Below are 24,883 nucleotides of genomic sequence, written 5' to 3'. Positions count from 1 at the left end.
AGATCTATCACAAGATATTATTGATCTTCCGAGTGAACCCTGCAGTCCAAGTCCTTTGGGTATCCTCCTAGACTCTTTGGGTGTGATCAGAGATATTAGCAGATACGTTTCACACTGCCATACAATAAATTATATATTTTTTTAAACTGGACATCCTTTCCAGCTCAGTTCCATACTTTAATAGATTATTTAACAAATCGCAGCAGAATTTACTCATTATCTCCTACTGCTGGAGTCTGCTACACTCATTGCCACCCTCCAGTTACAGTCTGGGAGAGACGAGAGGTCTTTATAGGTGGCCTTTAGGCTTTAAGTCAACTATTTACTTATACAGTGAGAAAAGGCCAAGGTTTGAAAATGCAAGTGGCGGGAGGGGCCGGAGACGGAAAGAGGAGGGGACATGATCCAGGAAGGATCTGGCATGCCTTGTTTCTGTGCATAGTTGATTGTGTTACAGCGCCTACAAATTATCAGTCAGCGCTAACCGGTCTATAAACCTATCTTTTTCTCTAGTTTTTCAGTACACTGTTCATCTTCCTCAAATACACACAAGTGCATGACACTCACTCTTTCACTGATTTCTTCGCTCATGCACTCCTTCTTGGCTAAGTTGTCCCCTAAGTGTAACCTACCCAAGGCCACGCAGAGACCAGTTCGAAGACCATGTATCTCCAAAAGCTGACCGCTCAATCTTCTTCTATCACCAGGACTTTAAAGGCCCCTAACATCAACAAAGAGACCTCCTGTAGAAGCTTCTGCTGTTTCGCAGTCTCATTCTTTATGCAACTTCTTTCGAAAGTAACTGCAAAGTTATCACGATAAGTGAAGACAGTGATGCCTTTTCCATTTACCCCTTTGATACAGAAGCTCGTAGTTCATAATTACATTCCTCACTTCTGAGCCTGCTTCCTTTTATGTATAATTTTGTCTGGTGATCCATGTATAAGTCACGGATTGAGTAAATCAAGGCCCTCTTCTATATCTCCTGATATTGTAATTTCTAAGCTCCTGCTAAAGAAGATTTCCAAGATTGGGGCCACGATTCTCTGCCACCTAACTTACAACTCTTTAATCCAACTGGATTCAAGAAGGTAGATGTTATCCCTCTTTCAACAAAGACATGTATGGACTAATCTGAACCAAAAGGTTTCAATACTATTTCTATACCCACTTAACTGCAAAGTAATTCAATTAATGCTGGAAACCAACAGTCTGTTTTGCAGGATTCGGACTAAGCAGCAGCACAAAATTTGCTTGTTTCCTATTAATCTTGTGACGAAAATGGTGTTTGTGCACTCAGTTGCATTTCTCAACAAACAAGAGGAAACCTATGCCAGAACTGTGTGCGCCAGCAAGAAGACCTTGTGTAGACCCGCTGGGAATAATGGGGTAAATAAATTAAGCAATTTGGAAAATTTAACACCATATCACACGCCATCAGTAAACGTAAAGATACTGAAAAGCACTACACATTCCATTAAAAAACCCAATTGCACAACAAGATTCCTCATTTTTACATGCATGCAAGGAATGGTGAAAAGTTACAAGGCTAGACCCACGTAAAGACTCACATGGTGATAACCTACAGCAAGAATTTAAGAGTCATAGAGGACAAGAAGCACACAAAAGAGATATACGGAATACCTTAAGCATAGGTGCAGGAAATACACATTAAATCAAAAGGGTGAAAAGGGTATGAAGACACATAAGTGTTAAGGTTGAGGGTGCACGACCTAAAAACCAAACATCCCACCTCCTATCCCACCTTGGGAGTACCCAGCTTTTTGTTTCACCCCTTCATGGGGTTTCTAAAAACAAAAAGGCCATTGAAAAGGGGGGTGGGCACTGCTTTATATAACAAATATGTACCATATCAGATATTGAATACTATAAAGGTAATCTTAGGACGTCTTTTAATAAGAGGTGCACATTGCACCACAGCAAGAGAGGGGGAAAGAACTGTCTCTTGCAAATAACTTCGTTAAAGAAACAAATTGCAGTCTAATATGAGCCACTTCCTCACAGGAGCCACATCCGCCTCAAAACGTTAGTTGCAAACTCTTGTGCACAGATCAGGCTCTAAGTCAGGGCATTAGCACTCAGAGGGGATGATCCTACGAACGAAATCTGCCCTTATTTAATGTCTCTTTAACCAGTTGCAGGGTACCTAGACTTTGACCATTCAGGAGTCACCACGTTCTAGAAACACTGAAATTAAATTAAAAAAACTGATTAAACTAATAGCAGGTCAGAATGAGTGCTAAGTAGAGTTTCTATTGGTTGGATGGCTAAAAGTTGGAGTTACTGGAATCTTGCAACACTTAAACAAAATGTAAGGGGCTGTTCAGACGTTCGTGGCCCCCTGGAATACTTCCAGTGCTGTTTCTTCTACTTGGAGGCCTCATGTATTAGCAATGGCCTCCAGCTTGAGGTTCACATGCTGTTGTGCCTACCTGAAGCTCGCTCTCGTGTATTGGCAATAGTCCCTCCCTGTTATGCAGCACTGTTTCTGCTACTTGAAACTCTCATTATTATGAATGGTCTCCCAGTTACGTTTCAGAGTGCTGCTTCTGTTATTTAGCGCACATATTATATTAGCAGTGGTCTCCTGATTGAGTTTTACAGTGCGGTATCTGTTACTTCCAGTTCGCTTTTATTAGCAAAGACCTTCTTGAGTTTTACAGTGCTGTTTCTGCCATGTTGCACTCATCTATCTGCAATGGCATCCTTGTTCTTGGAGCTCTGGTTATTAGCTGTAGCCTCCTCGTTCAGTTTTATTGTGCTGTTTCTGCTATTTGAGGTTCTAATTTGTGAGCAATGTGCACAAGTAGCTTTGAAAGAGAGATTTTATAATCAACACTGTGAGAAGCCAACACTGTTGTATTACCAAAGTCAAATGAAGCAGATGAATCCTGCAAATCCTATAAGCCTCAAAACTCAAGTAATGTTAAAAGGGCACGATTAATAAGATGTAGGTGGGAAGGTTTATTAGAGTCATGCGTTTATTGAAGGATCTGGCTAACTTCATTTCGAACAGAAAGTTTAACTCTGGCTCGCGGCAGATTTTTCCTGTCCTCAGATGAAGAAAATGCACACCCAGGTGACTATGTAATGAATATCAAGTCTTGATGCTGGAGTAGCAATTGACTTGGTCAACTGACAATTTATATATTCGTCCCTCGAGCAATTGGGTCAAATTCCTCAAGGTGTCACCAGAGTGTAATAGTTGCACAAATAGCGTTTATTGAGAGTCCAAGATAACCTACTCTAACTTTGAGAAATAGGGGACATCTTACAGGTAAGCTGGTCTCTGGCAGAGATCTGTCCTGACACAGAGGCATTCAGATGGCAGGGGATGTTTTCCCTCTCTATATAGACAATGCTCTGTTTATTTTACCCTAGACTAAGAAAAGGCGTAGGAATTGCACACTAAAGGCAAATTGTGATCGATACAAGTACTAATTATCAATAACACGAAAAATTCCATGTAAACACTCCCTCTGATGCCGGAGAATTAATATGGATGGTTAATTGGCAAAGACAGGCTTACAAAATTTAAAAGAAGCCAGATTGAACACCTAGTGTGTTGCCATTTGGTCTGACCTCACACCTGTTCCGACATCTGTCTATGAAAGTGGATTAGGTTTGAAACAAGGCATTGAAACATAATGAGTGTTTATCGTGGACAGAATTGTTGCTAACTTAATAATACTGCTGCACATCTATGTGTTTCATGTCAGGTTATTGGAAATACCACCCTCGGTGCTGAGGAAGCTTCTCAACCACTTTGATAGGAATGGATAGAACCCTAGATTCACCCTCAACACAGTGACAGGTTTTTGGCTCTATAAATTCCTAGAATTATACTGTGTTGACGTTGCAACCTCTGGAATCCTGGAGTGATGAGTTGCCTTTAGACATGCCTCCTACAATATGTAAACAAAATGTTCAATCACAATTGCCAACGTATATTTCTATGTTGTATATCAGCAGATTATGAACATCGAGTTCCACCAGTGTACCCCAAGAAGGAGTCGGACTGCTATAAGCCCTATATTCCACCAACAGTGGCTACCAGGGAAATCATCTTATCAGTAGCTGGGGACAGGGTCAGACCGGGGTGCACTACTTTTCAAACTCCATAAAGACAGAAAGGTAATATCATGCAGAGACTTTTGCAGAAAGGATGTTTTCGGATACCATTTAGTAATCCATCCTTAAACACGGGTGGGACTTTATTTACAGCCAGTTTAGACTCAAGAGTAGAAAAAAGTCACATGTTGAGATACACCCCAGTGGGGCCCAAAAAAATGTTTCCCAATTCTATAGGGCACTTTTATGAAAAAGAACATTTATGGATGCCATTGTCCTAGTGTTCAAATATTTTGCTATCACCTGCCCTGATTTCTCATATTCTGTGCTGTATCTTTCTTGATTTCCAAGGAGGCCTGCAATTTATCTTCTGACTTCTGAGGATTTTCTGCCTTAAACAATTTGTGCTCAGACTTGCTCTCTGTCCTGATCCCTGCGGTGCCCTTCTACTCTCTGCAGTTTTATAATGGGTTCGCTGGCCTTAGCACTGATTTCCGAAGAACTCTGCTGTCCTGATTTTCCAGGGAACCTTCTGCTCTGATTTATGGAGGCATTCAATTGTGGGTTGAACTACCCACTGCCCGGATTAATGAGGGACCCTGCTGCCATCCCTCTGCCAACCTTTTAGTCGCTGACTTGATTTCTTTTCAGAGAATGGCAGATAACCTAGAAATAGATCTCACAGCCCATTATGAACATCATTCCCACTGAGCATATTTTCTGTCCCATCTGCATTTTCCATATCCCCGAGCCGAATGACCAATCTTTCAAGCTGCAAATAAACACAAGCAGGGAGGCAGTGAAAGGAGTTAGTCGCGTTATCGTGAAGTGATACTCATTTGTGTCCCGCCACAAACAAGTGGTGTTCATTTATTTATTCATTCATTCACTTACTCAATCACTCACTACCATGCTCACTCATTGAGATGCTCCTCTCTGCTCCCCCATAAAGGCAGTCCTGCTGTACTGTTCCTTTCCCAGTCACCCCCCCCCCTTGCAGACTTGTGGCACTCACTCAGCATTAGCAGTCCGCGAGTCGTTTTTCTCAGCACCGGTCTAAAAATTATGGGGGTTATTACAACTTTGGAGGAGGTGTTAATCTGTCCCAAATGTGACGGATATACCACCAGCCGTATTACGAGTTCCATAGGATATAATGGACTTGTAATACGGCTGGTGGTATATCCGTCACTTTTGGAAAGGATTAACACCTCCTCCAAAGTTGTAATAACCCCCTATATGTCTTTAAATGCCAGTGTGTTCTTCGGTCTACCCGGCCGTCTTCATTTATCCGAAGATATCAAGAGCAGAGTTTAGAAGGAGAATTGCATGGGCAGTTATATAAAAAAAAAATCACTGCCCGTCTTTCTACAGGCACTACTAACACACTGTTCCTCCCACGGTTGCCTACCTCCACCCAGAAGCATGGCAATCACTTGCTACCCATTTCCATCTTTTAGCCAAACCCAGAAACTCCAATATTAAGACTGCGAAGAAATGCTTATGTAGAAGTAATGTAATCACACTTATTACCAACCTGAACCCTCCACATACGTTTCATTCTTAAACCATTCAACAAATCAAGGGAGGACACACCCTCCCTAAGACCTAGCAATCTTGCACCGTTATAGAACCAGTGCTCTCACACATCCCACAGAACATGTACTTCTAAAGGATCCTACAGACTAGTGCCTCTGGGGAAGGGTCTGTGCTCAACACCTTTCCTTGACTATGCCTAAACGTAACCCCTATGTCAGGCATAGTTCTTTAAGGCCAAGCGCGCTGCACAGAGACTTATACGGCAACTGAATATGAAGCTTTCGATGTAGTCCAGGCCACTGTCGGCTAGGTGTGTGCTGGGCTGTGCCTACAACAACCAGCAGAGGTCTATTTCTCCAACTTGGACACAAAGAGGACTAGGTGGCAAAGACATCTCTGCCCTCATAAAAGCCACAGCAATCAGGTTAATTTATTGATTAGGGAGTAAGTAAAGACACCGACTTGCTATGTATCCCCTCTCCCCTTCCTGTTCATCCTTCTTCACTCAATGGATTCATCCTTACAGCTCATGCTACTCACTGCCTCTTTTGCTTCCACCTCCTGGTTCAGCTCACAAAATGCAAAAGTCGTCTACCTATAATGCCTTTTTGCCTCACTTGCTGGTAAAACATGAGTATTTTGAAGAGATCATTCTACTCACGCCCTCTCCTTGGTTTCAAGCCTTTACTCTATCCTGGTCATTCCTTTCCACCTCAACGTCCCACGTAGAAGGAGCGTGAGGTGGCTCAAAGGCATTACAAAGTGTTTTTTTTTGTTTGTTTTTTTACAAACAACCACTGTAACTCAACTTTACATAACAAAGATATGTCCCGCATTGCCTGCTTTAAATTGATATTTTAAAAATGTCTCTGCATAGAGTATATCTCATGTCCGAAGAGATCAGTAAATGGACTTGATTAGCAATCACCTGAAAGGAAGCATCCAACAGCCACCTTTAAACATTTAGACTGATCAAGTCACACAGTTGTCAGCTCTTTAGCATTGGGCAGGGGCATGCTGAGCTTATATTACAGAATGCCATATGCCATCTTCCTTGAAATGTATCTGCGGGGTAAAATCCCAGAGCAAAAAAAAGAAAATAATTACTGCTAAATACATCACTCGCCCTGGGGCTTACTCAAGCATTTGTTTCCACCACATCTGAAATCCTTGCACACACCAACTTTTGAACCCCGGCTAGTCAATCTATAGACATTGGCTGAGATGATCTCAAGGTAGCTTAACATAGGGCACAATATGTCAGCTTCTATTTCACAAACAGAGACAATTGTAGAAACTCAGTTTACAAAACATCTGACTGGAAGCCTCCATGATGGAAGCATGATTGTTTTTTATAAACACCTTTTATTGATTTTAACATGTCTTGGGATACTCAACATCACATTTTAGCTTGATTTTTGCCCATGACATCCTTTGGCACATCAGATAGTTACAATGTCATATGTATTACAGAGGCACCCAGATCTGCTTATGTTTGATGGGAAAGTTACTCTTTTAGTAGATTGGTTATTCGAGATGAGAACACCCATCAATACCTCTAAACCATTCCTCCTTTATTGATTAGAACCTAACCTCCAGTGTATAGTTCTTACCAAAAAGAATATGCCTACACGTAACCCCTATGTCAGGCACAGTTCTTTAATGCCAAGCGTGCTGCACAGAGACTAATACGGCAACTGAATATGAAGCTTTAGATCTAGTCCAGGCCACTGTCGGCTAGGTGTGTGCTGGGCTGTGCCTAAGTGCCCTCCAAAGTGTCCTCTTTTTTTGTGTCCCTAAGATTGCCCAAAACCCCCAGGAGCAACATTCTGAGTGAAAGGTCAATGAGTCATGCTAACAACAGGATAGTGTCTGAGTGATAGCATGGCAGTATTCATGTACTGATGTGCAAGTCTACACCATATGGAAGAAGTCACCTCCCGCTGTGTGGCATCTAGTACAGTCCAGAGATTGAGCCCTATTAATCCCACATAATCATTCAGAGATTATGGGTAGTTCAGCAGATACAGCTAGTTGTCTTGGGGGGCATTGAATCAACTCTCCATTCTGTGTCTTCCAGACTCCCCTTGTCCTCCTCCCATTTCGATCTGAGCCTCATAAAGCAGTCTTGTGCTTTAGCGGTAAGTGTCTGGTACATTCTTGTGAAGCCTCCTTTACCTAATTATTCAATAAATAGTTTGGCCTCTAATGGATTAAAATCAGGGAGAACGTTCACCTCCACTTGGTAAGTCTCCATGGTATATTAATTGCTTATTCAAATTCACGTTTAGTCTTGAGCCTTCCCTTATAAGTCTAAGATTTCCATCAGTCTCTGCCCAGGCCTCTGGGTATAATACAGAAAGAGAAGCATGTCATCCATGAATAAGGACATATGGAGCACTACATACAGCTCCAATCCTGTGAATCAAAGGCCTTTTTCAAGATCAACCAGCATAAGTGCACATCGGACAGAATATTATCTGTCCATCTGTGACAGTGCAATGTGCAAGTGCCTTATGTGCAAGTGCCTTATGCAGTACCTTGTGCTCTTGCCCAGCATATAGTAATTCTGATCTGAGTGAATCGGTGTATTCACTACCTTAATCATCTGGTTAGCTAACGCCTTCATAAGAATTTTGGTTATCATATTAATCAGAGACACTGGGTGATGCACTGCCCTTTGGTTTGTTACACCTCCCCATTTTGAGAATGACCGGAATGGTGGTTAGCTCTAAGGCCTCCAGCAAGGCCCCTGTTTGACTGGATTCCTCAACGACAGATAGGAGGTGTGGGGAAACAATTGATGAAAATGGAATGGCTTCTTCCTATTCTGAATATTCGCTAATGCCTCTAACCACTACCTGCGAAACACCAATTTTAAGTCCAGAGCTTCAGCTGCCTCCCTGACGACACCAGTAAGTGAGGTTGTCTCTTCAGTTAAGGGACAGGGAAAAAACTCAGCCCTGACAGGAGAAGTATCCAGTCCACTGGCCTCTCACAGGTTAATCTAATCCACAGATCAGATTGTCGTCATCATATTTAGAATGAACAGGGATTGGTCATGTCAGGACTATTCCAGGACATGACTGTGGTCGAGGTCAAAGAGGGTTCCATTTGAAGCCAGAAAGGACAATAAGATCAACACAGTCTTCCAGAAAAAGGGTGGCAGGAATCATTGTGGATCGTGGTAACATGGAGTCAGCTCCAGAGTCGGAGATGAACCTGCAGCAGGTTTTGGAGGCATAGGCAGTGCCAAGGGCAAGCTCTCAGGCAGTAACCTAGCTGGAAATAGCTGCGGATCCTTGGGACCCAAAGGCACACTAGGGGGAGCTGACAGGGAATCTGTTACAGCGCCACTGATGAACCCAGAAATTCAGGGGGCATCAGGAGCAGCTACAGAAAGGCTACTAGGCATTAAACCACAACCGAAACCAAGGGCAGACTAAGACTTCCTCACGACTTCTCAGAAGAAGAGTGGAAAGGCTGGGGTGAGGTCCGTTTGGACTTCTTATATTTCTTTTTGGCTCCGGGCTTACCAGAAGACGTGTTGTGTGAGCGACCCCAAGAGCATCAACAGGCCCATGCTCTCAACTTCTAGCAAGAACAGGACTTCCACATCTTCCTCTGGTGTTCAGTGATGTACAGCTTGGCTCTGTAACCCCAAATCCCTTCAAGTGAATAAAGGTACATGTCTTGCATGGCTCCGAATCGTGATCTGAACCTAAACACCAGAAACATACCACATGGGAATCTGTCACAGAAACCTGTTTGCGACAGTTCTTATAGGGCCTAAACTCTGTAGAAACTCAACAACTGACAAGAAAAAAGGAGCTAGCTGTGAATCTATGAACGAAGGCATGGAAAGAAAGGAACTGAGGTCAGCATGCTTGGGTGGCAGTTATATGCGGATCCAACCACAATTTCTGAGGTGAATAGGAGCCAATGTACAACCGCACAACACCACTTACCGGTGTGCAGGGGCTATGCTCAAAAATCTTCTGGCTCCCGTCTGGGATTTAGGGATAGTCTAAAGGTCAGGAATCATGGTTAGAATTACCGGTCAGAAATAGTGCAAAGCATCAGAAGACAGCCTCCCCGACAAATCTCATATCGAGGGGATTGTCCTGGAGAATGATGCTTGAACCTAATACCTATGATAGGTCTGTTGTTAAAAGTAGTCTAGAGAACGATCTGAGTAGGGTTGAATAATAGGAGTATACCCCTTCTACCAAACCCCACATCACCTAGATGTCACACATCCTGCTTGACTCGCCACGCCAGACCAAGGGTGACCGTTCACTCACAGTCAGAGAAACACAGAAAAGGAACAACCAGAGCAAGCAGATGATGTGTATTCAGCTGAGCACCTGGATAGCAAAGAAAGAAAAGAAGATGACACAAGTTTTATGGGTACTGAATATGTCTCTTGAGTCTCCTATTTCAGCACCTCCAGCTGAGTTGGCCAGACTTTGATGGACTCATTTCTCTAGTCGATTCATTTGCACCTATGTCACACAATTCAGATTGTTCAGTGCTTGGGTGACCCTCACCATCCCTTAGTGCCTTGCGTCTTTGCTGTACACAGTTTCTACTCCTACTCTTCATCTTAGGGAATTCACCGCCAGCAACACAGCTGCTTTTATTTCCCAACTCTGCCTCGTGCGCACTCTGGTGTCTCAAAATTGTGACTTGCCATGAAGGATCACCTTCATCATCTTAGCTGGATTTACAAGTTGTTAACTCTGATTTTGTTTTCTAAGGACAAAAGTGTCACTTGAATGACCTGTAGGATGGTCTCAGTTGCAGCCTCCATAGATGCCAGCTCCTCTACCTCCTCTCCTGTACTTCAGCATCTACTTGATGGAGTAATTCCCCACCCTCCCTTCCGGCCCACCAACAGGAAGGAAGGAGTGCCCATTAGACCAAGCCTGCCATCACTGACTGAGGAGCAATCGAGCAGCCAGTGGCACTGTACCCATATGGGGTGTTAGTTTCCATAAGGGAATACTATGAGATGAAGAAAGGGAGCCCACACCGCAGTGACTTACCAAGGAGGAGGGGTGAGCCCTTGTCTGTGGTCACTGGTTGCTTCTACAGCCCTCCCCATGAGGTCACTGACACACCCACTCCACTAGCAGGGTCCAACATGCCCTCCTCTGTCCATTCAGAACAAGATTCCTTGGCTGTCTTTGAGGCTGCAGAGTCACCACCTCACCTCAGCCATGTGGTTCAAAGGGTCCTAGCAGTCAGCTGCTTGGCCCACCCCTCACCAGCAGCCTACACCATCCTTATGACATAGAATGAGAATTGAGCAGCTGGGGCAGCACAAAAGGGCTTAACAGGGGGAGTAGAGAATGCAGAGCATCTGTAGGGTTTTTGACAATGAGCATGAGCTCAGGCGCAGTACAGTACAATATGTGTACCATGTTGGAGGTTCTTGCCATACCGTGACCTGTGATAAACAGTTATACACTACGAGAAGTTAGCTATGTTGATATGCGTTTAATTATGCATTAGCAATGTGCAAGTCCCTCATTGCTATGAATAAAAGTACAGATGTCAACCCACTTAAAAAAGCACAAACAACCACTGTGCCCCAAAACTCTTGTGACAATCCCAAGTGGACAAACTTCTTCTTGCATACTCAACTCACCAAGATCCTCAACTCCATTCAGGCCACTTCCTGTGGAGATTACATCATACCATCCGCTACTGTGAAATAACTCCAACGAGTTTGATTGCATTCGATACTGCATCTGATTTGTAAAAGTAACCGTGTATTTGGCTACCAATCAGCCTTCAAATCACACTGCAGAAAGGACACCTCTGCCCTTCAAGCAACTGATGCCCCCCCCTCCTTGTCAGTGACAAATAGTACCACAAGGGCCTGATTCGGCTTGACCTGTCTGTAGCCTTCAGCAGTCAACCACCAAGCATTGATCCTTATCCTGGAAAATTGAATGAGTTTCTCGGTTAAGCCTTTCAGTGGTTCACCTTTTACCTCAAAAACTGCCATCAGTCCATCCAGATGGGAAATTCATGATCCAAGAAGCTTCCTGTCTTCTGAGGAGTTCCCCATGAATCAATATCATCATTTACATCATCTACACTCTCCACATAGAACCCCATGGGTCCCAACTTACTGGCAACAACAAGATCCAACATTCTACCTCAAAGTCTCCTCAGAACAAAATAGCCAATTGCTCAAAAAATATGGCACAATCTTTTCAAGAACTTGGAGACCAGCTCCTACCTAATCCTCTAATTCACAAAGGCAGACTTCCTATAACCATCAGCATTAAGCAACAAAACATTTGAACCTGGCTATTCGACATGAACCTACATGGCTCTATCCTACCAAAAGCCGATGCAAATTAATTTGTATCCACCACTGACATCGACCACTCGTTCAAAGCAAAACTTACCAAGACAGTGTGATATTTGCTCCCCAAATGAACCCCACCTAATGGAAACCAACTTCATGACAAAAATGAAAGCCTTGATCATTCCCTTATGTGTCCTGAAGCAACCCACTACTTCATTGATTTCCTGACACCACTTTAGAACCCTTGAAAGGTATCCGACATACAGCAGCACATCTTAACAAAAGATCAGATAAACTAGACCACATCAACTCAACACCTTCAAGCCAGCATCACCATCAAAGCCAGCTAAGTTTCTGGAAGGCTATCAAAAATGGCATACTTGGTGGGGAAAAATATATCCTAAGGTGGTGAATATCAAACCAGGAGCCAAGACATTGCTAGATTGGTTATGAAGACAAATAAGAAAGAAAAGACCAGAGGGCAGACCTTTTCCATCTATGCACCCAGGCTCTGGAACAACCACCCCAACCCAATAAAACAGACCCTACCTTTTTGAAAATCGGAAAGGAAATGAAAACACATTCTTCCAAACAGCACTATCTCCCTACACAAAAGGAACCCATATTTAACTTACCTTCTTGTACATGGTCATAAATCGGCCTCTCAGGCTCATGCACCACTGCTCTAAATAGGTTTGGTCTTTACAAATACTTCAATACGATACATGCATGCACACAAACTCACTGCAGTCTTGAAAACACTAAGACTTTCAGAATTCAGTAACTGGATGAAACACAGATTCACTGCATCAGTTGGATGTTAATATAAAGAGGAAGAGAGTATTTCTTGTGAAGAAGGAGGCTTGCAATTTCTAAAGCTGCATCATTTTGTGGTTGACAGCATACCTTCTCTATCATAAGTTAAAACTTCTATAATCATTTATTGAAACTTCTGAAGTATAGAATTAACTTCAATCATTGAAAAAAGTATGAAAGCTTGTTTTGTCCTATGGAACAATTGTCTTCCATCTGGGTTCAGGTAGGTAGAAACCTTCCCTATTAATGTATAATGGGTATGAATGAAAAGATTAGGCTGCAGAAGTTCGGAATGTCTATCATATTTTTGGTCATGATGTTTCAGAAAAAATATTCATTAAATAGATTTTCTTATATTTATGTTCATTTTAGGCCAGCTATTCCAATTCCCCTGTCTATCTGGGTTATGTTACCAACTTTTGGGCTATTTAGGAAATCACAATAGTAAACAATGTACACGTTTAGGTATGGTGTAGATGGGAAGAAAACCGCCTATAAACAGATTAAGTACAAAATAAACTTGGATATTCTTGCTTTCCTTTATGATACAAAATACGCTGATTTCCCTCAGAGGGTCCTTTTGCATTCACTTTTTCTCCCAGACAGTATCCTGGCATGATCTTCCCTGTCCACTCTTTAATTTGGTGCCCACAGGTATCCCCTTCTTCCCTATTTATGCAAATGACTCTTACCTAGTGGGTCACATGGGTTTTCTCTGGTAGAGTTGAACATGACCACACAAACTGTGAGCAATCTCAGTCATTTCAGTCCTTCACATCTTGATGATGAACAGGCTTGCCATCACATTGAAAAACAAGCATTTACAATGTAACAGGTCTCGCGTTTGCTCATGTTAGAGCTGATAGCGTTGTAAACTCCTAACCCAACTTTTCACCTATCGGCAAAAGTGCATTTATGTACGTAACCCGAAAAAGTGCAATTAACTATGTAAAGCGCTCGACTTCTGCCAAGCGAAATCGCGCTAGTAAATTAGAGAAAAAGTAGTCCACCAGCCGGACAGAAAACAGCGAGCCTCGCATGTTTTTCTGTACTTGGTCGATGCGCTCGAGGAGGGCTAGCCACCGGAAAAGGCATGACGTATGCCTTCGACTAATGAAAGCAAGCAGATTTTATTAGGCAAGCCCACGAACCAATGAAAAACACTGACGTGACATCGACAGGGCTCCGAGACCTTTTCTAAACCCTAAAGCGTCTCGCTGCGATACGCATGCGCGAGCACATGCAACGCAGGCTCGACCCTAAACACAGGAATTTTACTGCTTGCCAGACCTAGCCCGCATTGCTGCCTTTCCAGTGGCTTGACCCTCGAGGGCGCAAACCCTCACCTTTATGGTTTGCGTGTAAAAACTGATTTATGTTCAGTACAAACGCGCACCTTCATGCAACAAGCCCACAAGATTGTCGTCATTGCAATTAGCTTCTTAGCTGCGTTAAAGACTCCAACACATTTCTCCACTCTGTCCACTTTGCGTCTCTCGTCGTTCAGGCTGGACTAGCTGGATAGTACACACATCACCCAATTCTAAACACCAGCCCTTGCAACACAATGCTGACAACCTCGCCCTTACTCAAAAGCCATATTACCACCTCAAAAGATACTCTGAAAGCTCTTCAGACAAGCTTTAAAATAATTTGTCTGGTTGAAGGCCCCATTCATTACTCATGCAGTGTACAAAAATAGGCCCACCTACCGTTAACCTCAGATTTATTCATACATATATTTATTTTTTCTCTTCTTTAATCAGCCTCTCTCCCTCTCTGACCTCTATGGTAAAATTGTTGTACGACTTGCTGTCCTTTTGTCTTCCCTAACGCTCCCCAACTCTAGCTCGTCCTTCATGCACATTTTGTATATTTCACTCCTAAGATAGTGAAAACATTTGGAAATCTTCTTTCAATCAATTCATTAAAATCACCTATGTACATTCCAAAACTCTGATTTCTTTGCTTCAAAAACACCCTTTTTCTTCTTCTGTATCATTTTTGCTTTCAGTTTGTCAATTTTTCTATGAGATGAATAACCTTCACTCTTTAACTCACTCACTCTCGGCACCCCTATACATGTAAGCCTTAGATTTTTTATTCCAAACTCTGCTCAGCTGTTCCTTGTACTTACATCTCTCCTTTTCTCTACTGCCTTCATATTGTTTTATCCTCTTGCACGCCTTTTCTATACATGCCAACACTGGGGGAATGTATTTTCCCCGATTTGAGATGTAGTGAGACAGGGGCACTTTTAGGAGGGAGACAGCTAAAATAAAGCCATTTTTTACTTTCAAAATCTGGGAGTCTGCCACCTGCATCAGGTATGTTGGCTCTTCTTCTAAAGCCCTTATTTCTCACACTCACCCACACTGCTCCATCTTTTCTTTCTTTGCCTACCTCTCTGTGATATTTTCACACTATCCCACTCTTGTTCAAGACCTCTTCTTTTTTTTCTGATGTTGCTCCATTATCCTTTAAAACTGCCTATGATAAGCCGCTCTGGAGGAGGCTCATTCCTAAGGCTTCTCTGATAATTACCATTATATGTTTCTACTTCAACAATCCTACATGCTTCATCCGCATCTCGTTCAATCCCAGCCCACAATCTACCTCATCGCTTTCAGTCTGGCAATAATCCTGAACATTCTACTGAAACTCCTCTTTTTGCCGTCAATGTATTTAATGTTTGTTGGATTAATTCCCTACATTTTTGTCTTGCCTAATGTAATCTCTTGTCATGAACTGCAACAAACTCCACTTCTAGTTCTCCAAAACGTGAATGCTCCCTTTATTTCCATTCCCCCTTGTTATCTTATGTTTCAATGGTTCTCTTCAAATTCCCTTAAATCTGACATTAGTAATTCATGTCCAAGGAGGGTTGGATCGATATCGGATTTCACGGACAAATAATAATTATTTAAATAAGTGACATTAATATTAATCTTGTATGTATGTTCTCAAAATCTAGCATAAGCTGATCACCCTGGATTTACACTGGCCAAACCTGCTTCAGACGGGGTCTAAACAGATCTTTGAGTTTTTGCCTTCTACTGCATCACTACACTGGTTTCTGTGCTCTCTATTATTCTACACAACTCAGATTCCCTTCCTACACCCTCCCTGAGTTTCCTCGTGTCTTTTAAATTGCTCTTGGTGGCCCTTTGTACTGAAAATTCTCATATCACATGCCAATGTTGGCCTGCCTTATCATTTTAGGTCGACAATAAAAAATATATATCTTTTTTCTCCTGCAAATTGTTACTTTTATCTGCATACTTTTTGCCTAATTTGTATTAACGATAGTACCTATTTTTTGTTTTAACATGCACATTATGTGCGCAGGCCGTAGCTAAAGGAGGGATGCAGAAAACGGAGGTGCATTTTCTTAATCATAAACTGACATGTAAGATTCGTTCTCTTGAGCCGGGGTGCTCTCCTAAAGGAAATATTCAACCAGGAACTGGCACTCATATTAGGGGACCAGGAGTTACTTTTCAGGTTCTTATCCAGAGGGAGATAGAGAAAAGGAGAAAGGAAAAGTAATGACAACGGAGAAACGTAATGCCAAAGAGATAAAGTAGGGATGAAAAAATAATAATCTGTAAGAGAGATATAGTGAAATAAAAGTCGAGGGTGGTAAAAGAAAGAGGCATGAGGTGTAATCAAGGATTGTCAGTCTTGGTGCTCGGCAACACCCGCATTTGTCAGTGGCCTCCGAAGAAAAGCTCCGGGCTCCAATACTATATATATATATATATTTTTTTTTTTTTAACAAATCAATAGCCGGCCACAGAGGTCGGAGATCTGCGTGACAGGTTCGCTTTATCTGGAACATTCTGCCTCTGGGCATCAGGGACTGCGAGATTGCCACTAAAGGGCGAAAGCTCTTCTATTGCCTCACCGAACTCTGCGCACACCAACTCCCGAGAGTGTTTCCCGGTCCTCCGTTCTCTTCCCTTCTACCATTTCTGACCTCCCTCCCGCAGGCTTCCCTGTTTGACACTGAAATTGTCCCCGTATATGCACCATGAAGACACAAATGAGCTCACCCTCAATTCCCGAGAGAAAAACAAATATCTAGGTGATAAATCAAGAAAAGAAAGGTGTTTCAGCTTAACAGAATTCTGCAAATAAAATTAAGCCTTCCTTCCACGGTCTCGCGGCTAGCGCTCTCCTCACCCTGCGCCCGGTTCCTGCAGGAACTCGCGCACAGTGACAGTCAGTCTGTGCAGCGTGATGGAGAGAAAGTGCCAGCTACTAAAAGACAAGGGCGTAGTAATCAATAGTGCTGCAGGTGCGGTGGCGCCGAGACGTAGGAATGTGAGGGCCTCATTTCACCCCAATTTGTGTATTTTTTCACTATAAAATCTGTGGGTCGGAGGTCGAATTTCCTTCCTTGCTTTAGGGCCCTGGCGCCCTTGCTTCGCCCCTGCAAAAATAAAGTTTAAGACGCGAACACTTACACGGCCACCAACCGATGCAAGAATCTTCTGCGGCGGTTGAACACTGGATGAACTGTGATTTACCGTCTCGGCCGATCCAAATAATAACGGGGGTGCTTTTCGCTCAGTCCCCTACTCTCGGCGTCACCTCTGGGTGAAATCCTGAGGATTAGGCAAACAGCTCCCTTGCGACCGCTCGCAGCTTTAGCTAAACGTCGCCCACGTTAAGTGCTCTTAAGCAACTGCAAAGGGCACTGGTTCCCCTCTAAAAACAGTACTCCAGTTCCCCCTCCATATGACCACTGGGCGGAGGCGAGCAGGCGCCATTTCAATGAGGATCCGAAACAAGGGTAACACGAGAACAACATAAAGCAGCCAGCCCTGCAACGCCTTCATACCAGAGGGCCGCCTGCGCATCACAGCCTGGCCAAGGGAAACACTGGGGCGCGTGGGGGGCGGGAGCACTGCAGATACAAACGCAGGTTGTTTTAAGGCATGGGCACTCACATTTTCTCAGGGGAAAAATGTATGATTTGGGATGTGACCGAAGGCTGCCTTACTGCTGGTAGCGATTGAAGGCAGAAACAAGTGGGAATGCGAGCCTAACAGTTCATTTTTGGGATTTCATCCCATATCACCTTCGTTTAAATTACGCTGCTAAACTCTTTATGAATCTAGAGGTCTCCAGACATTTAACATATCTATCAAGGGTTGTACTATATCCAAATGTCAGTCTGTTCACTGTCACTTGGCGTTAGCCTTCAGTGATGGCCATCACCAACCTAGAAGAGCCAAACGTACAAAGGGCGGACCTCCCCCAACAACTGGAGTTTAGTAGTAGTGGAACTTCAGTGGTAAACAGTGGCATCTACAAAGGATGATACCCATCAACTACCAACTGCCCCAAGACCCAAAGGAAAGGCAGCGCAATTTCCAAACTTTTCTTCTCATTGCAACAAAGGGCGTGCTTACAAACAGACTCATGTTAGTAGGTGCTGAAAAAAACCCTTGTTCGCCACCACCGCCACCATCAGATGCAGTCTAGTGGGCAGGATTTAGCCCTGATATTTGGGATTTTGATAGCTAAGCCAATCTTTAACACTTTACTGAAGCATGCTGACAGTAAACACTGTATTAACAAGAAGCCAAATAGACCTCACCTGTGGGATCTACTGTCTTTGCGAATGCTCTTTTTTTGTGCAATCGTGTACAGCATCAGCAAGATGCTAGGCAGCATGGCCAAAATAAGGGGAGGGGCTGAAAGCAACAAAAAAAGGGGGGGGGGGCACGATGATAGGGCGTGACACCCGTGTTATTTTGTAGACATGCACAAGGACATGAGCACCTACAAAATGACGCAGGTGCCAATTATTGGTAAAATGTTAAAACAAACTGAAGCAGCACTGTGAAAGCTATTTTTGAAGCAAAGGAGCCGACAGCAAATTTGTGCCTACTTACCCCCAAAACATACAAACAATATTAAAATAGGGGCAATGGGGGAAAGGGTAGGAGGTCGGGGAGCAAGACGGACTCGGCAGGGGTGGAGAATAGCAGTCGACAAGGGAGAGAAACTCAATGAGTGGAGGAGAACCACGAGTGAGAAAGCAACACAAAGTATGGGGCAGGGGAGAGATAGGTAGGTCCAAAGTCCATGAAAGAGATCTTACAACACCAGAGAGACAGCAATATGGAGTGTGGGCAAATATTTGGCATGGTGGAGACGTACACATCGGAGAGAGCTAGAAAACACATGCACTCTAATGGAGTGCTTATGCAAAAAAGTAGTTCGCAAAAAAGGGAGCAGTGGAAGGATACAAGTCAGCCAAGTAAAGGATGGGAAAGAGGATTTGCTCCAAGAGAGCAACAAACACATGATGGATAAGCACTGCCATTGAATAAGAAGCAAGCAAATGAGAGTGAAAATAAAGCCAGTTAATGGTAAAGTAATGGGTTGGCTGTAAGCCCAGTGCTAATTCTAGCACTAAGTGAGTAAAAAGAAAACAGAACTGGAACTAGGACAGTTTGGTTATAACCAGCGCCACTGGAATAATGTGATTGTGCGACTGCAGAATTTTTCACATCTTTATGGATTTGCCACATAATCCATCATCTGCTGCATATACTGCAGATTTTAGTAAAACATTGTTTCAAGGTTAAACAGTTCAAAAGTTACTAAAAAACGCAGAGCAGCAAGACATGTTGCCGAAGAGTGGAAGGGGCCTTAGAAAAGGATGACTGGTCATATTTCTGTTGCTTCTAGATACATTTGTGTGCTCAACTAGTACTAATGAAGTGAAAAATATGCCGACACAGTACTAACAAGTGTAAAAATGACAAAATAATGAAGTAATGCTATCACAACATGTGTTGCATTATGCTGCATACTTTGGTTTTTTTTGCCACATAATTTAGTCAACACTACCACATATTTGGGCCCTCCCCTGCTGCATAATTCCAATGGCCCTGGATATAACCATGGGGCTAAAGCATACTATCTAATAGTTTATTCACAGTCCCCGCCAGGCACAGTTTTCTCTACAGTAATTTGACTGCTACTGATATTTTTAATGATGTTATAAAAGTTGTCTTGAGTGCTGCAATATCTGGGGTAATTAGCAGTGCATGGCAAGGGTGAGAGTTATAGTTTCTTGAAATAACTAACTATAACTGCTGAATTTCTATGGTTTTGTGCGAGTAAATTCAGAACCTAACTGTAACGTCCCTGTAACCTTTGTTTTATTAAGTGAATTATCATGGCTTTTTAAATTCTATTTCCTAACTATAACGTACCTGTAATCTTAGTTTTTTTCAGTGATTTCTATGTGTTTTTAAGCTAAAGTAATTTTAATTACTATACGTTAATCCAACCAACGCCACACACAGCCTCACTTCGGCCATGCGCCAACGCCCTATAACCACCCACCCAACCCAGCACCATGCACGGCCTTCAGGGGACAGGCTCTGCGAACAACCCCCTGCATGACTCTCTGAGTCAGTCTGTGGGTGGATGCATGCCTGTCTGAATGGGTCTGTGACTGGATTCAGGAGTGCCTGAATGGGTCTGTGTGTGGGTGTGTGAGTCTCTGAGTGGGTCTGTGAGTGGATGTGTGAGTTTCTGAGTGGGTGTGTGGGTCTGTGAGTGGGTGTGTGAGAGCCTGAGTGAGTCTGTGAATGAGTGCATGAGTGGGTCTGTGAGTGGGTTGTGTGAGTGAGTGGGTCTCTGAGTGGGTGCATGAGTGTCTGTGTGGGTCCATAGAGTGGGTGTGTGACTCTGTGAGTGTATGCATTACTGTGTGAGTGAATGCTTGAATGTATATTGTTTTACATTTTTTCAGTGGGGTTCTCAACTCTGCTGCAACGTTACATGGTGGGCTGAGCTGATGTCGCGACTCCAACGACGTGGAAAATAATGTTTGGGATATTTTGAAACTCATATGTGGTCCCTCAAATACTCCTAAAATGCCCCTAAGGGGTCAGGGTACTTCTACCCTGACCACTTCTATACTTTCTGACCTTTAATTTTATCTCCCTGGACAGTGTTCCACTTCATAAAAAAGCAGTCGCAACTTTCTAGACAGGTTGCGACCACCCACTCACAGCACTGCTCCTGGCGTGTGGAGCTGCGACGCTCCACGGAGTAGTCGCGAATGAGCCACGTCCCTTTATATACAAATTTGTTTTTCATTTTATAACTAGAAAACTAGTGAGCACATTTACACCAAATCACAAAAAGGGCACTTTCTGGACCAAGAGCTAGCTTTCTGCCAAATGTAGTGTAAACCCATCCAACTGATCGGGCTGTAGTCCTGTTCAAAATCCCTGTGAAAATTAACATGGAAAAAATACGTTTTGGGACCCCCTTTCTCTCAGCCCCTGCTTGATGGATCACTCTGAAACTTTCCAGACAGCAACTGAAGTGAACATCAAATTTTTTTGGAAAGTTTTGTGAAGGTCATCAACCAGAGACAAAGATATGAGCAAGCCAAAAAACTATTTTCCTATGGAAACTAGATCCCAACTACATATCAGAAGTGTGGAATTTCACAAAATATCTACTTGTCCATGGGACAGGCTGCATCCTAAAGCTACTTTCCCTGTAAAAAATAAATTCACTTGTCCCTTTGGTGCCAATTAGTGCAGCAACAAATTATGGCAGAAATTTCCTTATATAATAGCTCTAATAATAGCCTCTCCGATTATGTCAGGGCTCATACAATGGTACAGTTTGAATACTACAAATTTCTTTTTGTCACATTTCCACAGATCACATACTGCGGCCAGAGGTAGCAGTGAGCAATAGTTCCATGGATGGAATGCCCATATGAATCTGTGCAAACCTACTAACTTGCATGTTTTAGGGATTTTCACTCGCTCTTCTTTAGCCTTTTTTCCATACCAAGAAAAGTTGGAAGTTTATTCCTGACAAGGGCTGAAGTAAAACTTCTCCCAGGGTTTGGAACAAAAATGTTTGGAGAAAAGTGAATTTGTAAATGCTCAACAGATATTCGCATGAGCAAATCTACTCATGCATAGTTACTCATGCTAAAATGTACTTCACAAATATTTTCTTAGAGTACGATTTCCTGGCCTACTTCTGTAAATTCTTGTGAATTCACAAGTCATAAATCTGCACTAATGCAAGGACATATACCATAGGTGCACTTTTGTGACTTTCTTTAGGAATTGGGCCCCCAAATAGGTCTGACGTTGACCACCACTTTTTGTTTTCATTAAAATTCTATCTCTCTACTGCTGGCCTCACTGTGAGTGGCAGCATTCTGCTCTTTCACAAGGAGCATATCTGCACACAAAGTAGTTTTGTTTAGTGCCAGGGACTTCTGAGCAATGTGTGCTTTTTGAGATCAACATATATTTATTCTTTTTGCCAATGTTTATTTTAACGATGCAGGCCCAGCAGCTCCCACAACAAAAATGTTTTACAAAAACCATGTTAAAACAAGACATGCATTGGCACAACCAAAAGGCTGACCACCAATGTCGGACTTATTGGCTTTGCCAAAGTCTCTTTATTTTCATGCTTCCCATAATCTTGTTAAATATGATTACACTGATTTTCCATTATGATTTTGTTTAGCATGCATCAACACATTTTACTAAAGGATGCTTCAAAGAAATGGTAACTAAAATTTCACAGAAGTTTAACAAAACCTTTTTTTCCTAGTAGAATTTTTGTGAACATTTTATTTTGAAAGCTAAGAATCAGAATTGCTTTCAAGCTTCTTCAAATATTTGCATCTGATCAGACAGCATTTGAGAACATTATACGTTGTTTCACATTGTTAAACTTTGCAAACGTCTGTACATAATGGAAACAATAATGGAACCAATCTCATTAGTGCAGTACAAGCTTACAACACTACCTTAAAGTGCTCATCTTAATAATAAATAAATGGTTTACATAAATGAACCATAAATAGAAGTTCGAACACTATTAACATATGTACACAAATATTACTCTAAGTAGAGAAAATGCCCTTCCCTGATCCATTATGTGGTACTGTAAACTGGCAGCCAAAGGTTTTGTGCTGCAGGGGGTTTGGCCTACTTGTCCTAAGGCAAAATAAACATGAAAACTTGTAGTCCTTGACGCCAAACAATATGTCCTGGGCGTCGGGCCATAGGAATTCCATTATATATATATATATATATATATATATATATTATAAAAAATCACAGTGGTTCCCACTGTGTACTTACAGTCAGTCCGAGTTCTCAGAGGAAAGGCATTATTTTGTTGATAAGTTTGTTCACCTACTTTGACTACTTCATGGAAAGTGTTGTGCATATCCAAGTGGCAGGCCAAAAAAAAGAGGGCTTCCCAAAAGACTGATTTCCTATGTTAATTCTCATAAGAAACTTTGCACTTGAATACAGAAAAAAAATCTGAATGGAATTGCATCAAATCTGGCAAAAAGTTAGAACTTTACTCGGGTCACCAGTACAGTGGTACCAACACGCGGTACCATGGTAAGCAACATAGATAGGCACATCTGCGATACTGCTACTATGATACAAAAAAATAAATAAAATTACAACGGTCTGGCAATAGTTATAGACCAGACCCTGGGAGCGAACCGAGATTGTGCAGGCCATGGGCCGTGCGCAGTGGGCTAAGCACATGGCTAACCCGTCACTGAAGGCTGTGCTCAGGGGGAGGTTTGGGCTCATGTGGCATACTAGGGGTCAGCGCAGGGCCAGATCTTGCTGTGAACCCCACCACTGCACATGGCTGAAAGTCATACACAGCTGGCAGTTGGGCTGGAATATGGAGATTGTGCACAGGTTTCCCACTGGACACAGCTGAAGGCTGTGCGTAGGAGGGTAGTTGGCCTCCTGTGGGCTTGGGCACAAGGACTGGCCTCCAGCCAACTCCACTGCGAATGGGGGGGTTGAGCACTTGCAGGTGTGAGCTGTGGTACTCATGACCTGACCAGAGGCCAGGTCCTGTTCCCAACCACCCCCACTGGGCACCTCTAACTACCATGCGTAGCTGGTAGTTGGGCAATTGCAGGCAACCCCTCTGCTGATGATGGAGGCTAAAATAATGTCATCAATAATGTCACTAAACATGTAATGAGTGTTGTAATATTTTAATTCGTAATTAATGCATAATGGGTGTCAAATGTTATATTTAGATCACCAAATTATAACTCTGAAATTAAATTTTTTTCTGTTTTCCAATATTAGTGCTTATCTCATTTCAACCACTTAATTGTAAGTAACATCTCTTCAACCTTTGTTTTTTCAATGAATATATATATATATATATATATATATATATATATATATATATATATATATATATATCACACTAAGTTATACATTATAGTTATCCCTCAGAAACCTTTGTAATGCATGGTCAAATAGGAAAGGAAAGAAAAAGGTGAAAATGTAAGACAATTCATATACTCTGCTTTTCCTAAAAACTAGAAAAAAAGGAATGAGTAGAAATAAAAACCACATTCCTTAACTTAGCTCACACTATATGATTTTTTCGTTGGTGCAATGATATATAGGACGCCTCTCCTAATTTCAGCTTTTACAAGTTATTTTACCTCCTTAGCTGATTTATTGGGTCCGTGTACTGTGACTGAAATATCAGTGCAACGTAAAATAACAGGTTGGCACCTGACCATGTTAAAGTGATTCTCACCAAGATAGCTAATATACAGGTAGGAAGAGACAATAGCATGGCTGCACAGATTGAATGTAAAAGAGATAGTTCTATTTAAACCTGTCCGGCCCGTTCTCTTAGAGGTGTGTGACTCAAGAGCTAGTAGGGCACCCATGTGACACTGCTTTTGCCTTTGGAAAGAATGTACCAGATACTAATCTGAGATCATTAAATAAACAAGGGCCTCCTCTTTAGGCATTCATTTTCAGGGGGTTTAAGAGAAAGGGGTCCCCAACTCCAAAGTTCCACCATATATTAGCTAATTTAGAGAGCTACTTTCTGACGGCGTCAATGCACTTTTGGGACTAGTTGAGCTCACTACCCTTTGTAGGTAAGCTGTATGTGTTATTTAAATGTGGGACACCAAAATCGTTTTATGGTAGCGTAGATGTAAGGTGTCAATATTCATCAAGAACAAAGTATTCTTTTACAACAATATCCAGGTGTTTATAATAATGTTGAATTTAT

General features: G+C 42.5%; 1 protein-coding gene across 4 annotated transcripts in view; it reads right to left on the bottom strand.

The window, feature by feature from the left end:
• LOC138266027 (PH and SEC7 domain-containing protein 4-like) overlaps positions 1-24,883 on the bottom strand; it is a 257,026-nt gene that overhangs the window by 155,220 nt on the left and 76,923 nt on the right. Inside the window, exon 1 of one of the 4 annotated variants that reach the window (XM_069214337.1) lies at positions 17,242-17,566. The exons of the other annotated variants lie outside the window; for them this stretch is intronic. The gene's annotated coding sequence lies outside the window, so the exon portion shown is untranslated. Of the gene's footprint in view, positions 1-17,241; positions 17,567-24,883 lie in introns of those variants that run through there. 4 annotated transcript variants of the gene reach the window in all.

Source organism: Pleurodeles waltl, chromosome 11 (assembly GCF_031143425.1).
Source record: "Pleurodeles waltl isolate 20211129_DDA chromosome 11, aPleWal1.hap1.20221129, whole genome shotgun sequence".
Lineage (NCBI taxonomy): Eukaryota > Metazoa > Chordata > Amphibia > Caudata > Salamandridae > Pleurodeles > Pleurodeles waltl.
This window is presented reverse-complemented; position numbering and strand designations above follow the sequence as displayed.